The sequence below is a fragment of the Mus pahari genome, chromosome 5 (assembly GCF_900095145.1).
Source record: "Mus pahari chromosome 5, PAHARI_EIJ_v1.1, whole genome shotgun sequence".
NCBI classification, from domain to species: Eukaryota; Metazoa; Chordata; class Mammalia; order Rodentia; family Muridae; genus Mus; species Mus pahari.
Window position 1 is genome coordinate 44,550,858 of NC_034594.1, and position 4,907 is coordinate 44,555,764.

Genomic DNA, 4,907 nt, shown 5'->3' on the forward strand with positions numbered 1-4,907 from the left:
TGATGGCCGATTAGGCCATCTTCTGCTACATATAACTGCTGATATCTTAACAAACAGAGACTGGAATCACCCTAAAGAACTTCTTCTAAACAGGTCCACAGTTCCTTGTTCTATTTATCATCTTCTCTTCCCTGCCTTTGGACAGTGGGTTAGAAGGGGGATTGAAGCATTTGAGAACCATTATTAAAAGTAGGTTTAAAAACTATCTAAGCCTGCACTTAATTTCTCTCTTGTTCTAGAATTTGCACCTGTGTCTTCCATTTATGGTTCATATACTTTTATAAAAATACATAGATTATTTTTTCTACTAGTAAAAAAATTAAACTGAATTGTGTGACTTGTGATAATTAATGTACAAAACTAACTCATAAGGAGGGTGTTCAAAGGTTGCCAGAAGCTCAGAGTTCTATAAATCTAAAGGAAAAGTATTTAGCAGTTAACATCATTAACCACTTAACTGGGGATTTTATTTAGAACTAGACTTCCAAGAAGTATGGGGGTTTCAAACTTTTTAAAGGGGTAGGGAGGGAACATTGAAGAAATCAAGGAAGGTATTATGATAATTAATATTGATTAACAACTTAACCTGATCTAGAATCACCAAGGAGAGAAACTTCTGGGCATGCCTGTAAGGGATTATCCAGATTATGTTAATTAGGGTGGGAAGACCCATCCTAAGTTTGGGAAATACTGTTCTGTGTGCTAGGGTCTCAGATTGAATGAAAACAAGAAAGCAGGCTGAGCATAAACACTCACCAATCCCTACTTCTTGATCATATATGTAATGGTCCCCCAGAGACTTGAGCCCATGGCTCCCGGCCATGATGGGCTGCACCCTGGAACTGTAAGCCAAAACAAACCTTACTTCCTTGAGTTGCTGTTGTCAAGTTATTTTATCACAGCAACAAAACAGTTAACAGGAGTTTGGTGCTGAGAAGAGGCAGGGCCATTGCTCTGATAAACCTGACCACACAGTCCTAAGGCCTTTGTAGAAGAAATGTGGAAGAGTTTGGAACGTGGACTCCAAAAGCCTTGGGATGGAGTAAGCAGAGTACACTGGATCATCCTTGGGCAAACTTATAAAACCAGGATGCTGAGAGAAATGTTGCAAATGGAAGCCTAGCTCATAAGGTTTCAGAGGACAGCTAGGTAACTGGGTGAGAGCCATTTGTGTGATATTTGGGAAAAGAATCTGGCTGCATTCCAGCCGTGTTCTGAGGACTTGAGTGAGGCTGAAGACAGGAGTAGTGGATTAATTTATTGGTGGATGCCCCACTTGGGGATCCATCCCATAAACAACCACCAAACCCAGACCCTAGGCAGATGTCAACAAGAGCCTGCTGAGAGGAGCCTGGTATAGTTGTCTCTGAGAGGAGTCTGATACAGTTGTGAGGCTCTGCCAGTGCCTGACAAATACAGAAGTGATGCTCACAGTTATCCATTGAATGGAGCACAAGGTCCCCAATGAAGGAGCCAGAGAAAGTACCCAGGGAGCTGAAGAGGACTGAAACCCCATAGGAGGAACATCAATATGAACTAATCAGTACCCCCAGAGCTCCTTGGAACTATACCACCAATCAAAGAAAACACATGGTGGAACTGGTGGCTCTAGCTGTATATGTAGAAGAGGATGGCCTAGACAATCATCAATGGGAGGAGAGGCCCTTGGTCCTGTGAAGGTTCTAGGCCCCAGTACAGGGGAATGCCAGGACTAGGAATGGGAGTGGGTGGGTTGGGGAGCAGGGGGAGGCAGAGGGTATAGGGGATTTTCAGAGGGGAAACTAGGAAAGGGGATAACATTTGAAATGTAAATAAAGAAAATATCTAAAACAAAAATTGGTGGATGAAATTTAAAGATGCAACATAGCTACTGCTTACTTCTCTTATTCAGATTTATAGTGAAACAAAACAGAACTAAGGCAGAAAGATTTTTAAAAAATGAGAAATTTGTTTAGGAAAAGTTTTCAAAAAAGTTTAAAGTTGCAGCCAAGGCATATGAAAATGAGGGTATACAGCACAGGGGAATGCCAGGGCCAAGAAGTGGGAGTGGGTGGGTAGGGGAGCAGGGGCAGGGGAAGGGTATGGGGAACTTTAGGGATAGCATTTGAAGTGTAAATAAAGAAAATAATAAAAAAAGAAAAGCAAAAAGAACAAAAATAAGAACAGCAAAATTGACTTGTCAATGTGACACATAAATACATTATTATTAAGCCAAAAAAAAAAGAAGAAAGAAAGAAAAGAAAAGAAAAGAAAAGAAAAGAAAAGAAAAGAAAAGAAAAGAAAAGAAAAGAAAAGAAAAGAAAAGAAAAGAAAAGGAGGGTATAATTGCCATAAAATCAGCTGTCTTTCCAGCGATGGGGCAATAGGAAAGATGCCTGGAGGACAGCTATCCAAGATGCCAACTTCTGAAAAGGCAGCTTCATTTGAAAGGAGAGCCTAAAATAATGATGCCACTTCAGGCACTCAGAAGCAGCTGCCTAAGAAAGCATTTATCCAGGGTTAGCACACAGAGGCTAATGCAACTCTCATCCAATAGGTCCAGGTTCTAGTGCAAGCTGCTAGTGTTATTTTTGTGGTATTGATTTTACAGGCAAAAAGAATGCAAGATTGATGGGGAGAGGGGTAGACAATCTTTCACTACAGTTCCAGAGTTTTTGAGGCCATATATAATAAATAGGGTTAGGGTCCCTGCAAAGAGGCTTGAGAAGGAGCTGCATGGCGCTTTCATAGTAAATCCCAAGTTGCAGTGAGGACCCCAGAATATTGATGACTATAGGAAGTCATATAAAAAGGTACATATATGTAAAGGAGCTAGCCCAACAGGAAATGGAACTCCCAACCTCAACCTTCACACAAAAGAAATTTTACATCGAGATTATTTTGCTGGGAAATTTTTCCAAATACTTACGGGAATGTCATATCAATTTTAAATAAATAATCCTTATAGATTGGTTGGATTGGGTTTATGTTCAGTCCCGTGCTTGGGACAGAGACACCCATCCTAAGGAGAGAAGTGTCTGTTACCAATAGAAAGGAAAAGGAATACTCAATGGACATTGGGCCAGGCCTGTGTCTTGGTGCATGAAACTTACTCTCTTATCTCTACTTTTCTAACTGCTATTTGAACAACTGATGACACAGGAACCATGGAACAATCTAAATGGGGGACATAGTTGCTGTGTTTGTGACAAAAGCATCCTGGACAAGAGTTTTTGTTACATCATTGTAATGTCTGTAAAACAGAAGTGGATGTTTCTATCCTGTTATCTGCCACTCATTTCTTCATCACCTTTTTTTTTTTTTGAACTTCAAAGTTTACTTTTATAAATATATGGATGTCAAATTAAACAGTTTTTATGATATAACATTTATCATTGTAATCATCAAAATTATTTTGTCCAAGCAAGAGTCTATTGGAAAAAACCAGGGTAAAAGCTTTTATTATTCGTAGTGACTGTTGCTGAACATAGAACTAGAAAGCCCATTAATTTGTACAGAACTGTATAATTTGCTGAGAATCTGTACCATTACAGTCACTTTTGAACTTATAATAACCATGGCAGTTTCTTAGGGCTATTGTTAAACTCCTTGTATTACAGAAGAGCTAAAGTGAATATATGACAAACTTTTACATGTTTAGCATCAGTTACTACTAAGCTGTTATAAAAGCCAAATACCATAAAAGTTCAAGTTTATCCTATAAATGAATCCCATCTCATGGCAGTATGAGACATCATGACACTGGAAAATAAAGAAAACTGAGAAGATAGGAAAATGAGAAAGAATGCTCTCTCTATATATGTCTCTCAACATAGACTCAACTGTGAGTGGTCGCCAGCCATATAAAGATGGATCAATCTGTTATAGATTGATAAACTCAGGTCTAAGATCTCCCAGGGTGATTGTGAACTTTGTCACACTTCTGTAGTGTTCACTATAAGCCACTTTACTGTGGAAAAGGAACTCAGATTAGTTACCTACCTTTGTGTTCTGAAGCCAAACTATATGAAAAAGAAACAACTTCAAAACAGGAATGGCTCATTTGGGCTTGTGGTTTTATATGGTTCAGTCCATAGTTATTTGGTCTCATATCTTGGATAGACCACTGTGGTGGCATGTGCATGTACATGCACATTTGGTGTAATAAATTAGATAGGTCGGTAGGTAGATGGGTAGGTAGATAGATAGATAGATAGATAGATAGATAGATAGATAGATAGATAGATAGATAGAGGATAGGAGAATCAAAGCCCCAGTTACATCAATTACATGTCCTAAGTGATCATTTTCTCCAGCTAAGTCCTATTTCTTAAAGTTCCCACTAGTCAGGACTAAGGTATAATGCATGAGCCATAGGGGGCATTTTATTTTCATGAGATAAAATAGGCACAGAAAATAAAATCCTGTTCATTTCAGAATATATGCCAAGTAGAGTTACTATCTATTTAAAGAACCAGTCTGGGCTGCATAGAACTACAAACAGGACTGTTTAAATAGAGTATCTTGTTATAAGTAAGGTTTATCTGTTAATAATAAAACTGTGATGGCAAATGCTCACTATCTCACGGTGCCCTTCCTAGTGGTTATTGAATATTTAACTAGTAAATAGCATGCATGGGATGGCAGCGGACAAGTTTTAGTCATCAGAAATGAAAGCACAGTTTGAGAGTGTCAGAGTTAGCATTGTTTCCCATGCCACCTGACAAGATGCTCTCTTTAGAAGATAGAATAACTCTATAAATAGTTTAACAGTAAAGCCTTTCAGAATGGAATGGGATGAAGATGACTAGTAGCTTCCCCTGTCCCTATTCTTAACACAATACCCAGCAGGGCTTGAATTCCTGACATGTGGTAGTCCATGTAGATCTGTAGTGGTAGATGGTGTTTAGATAGTTTTTGTGGGCAGA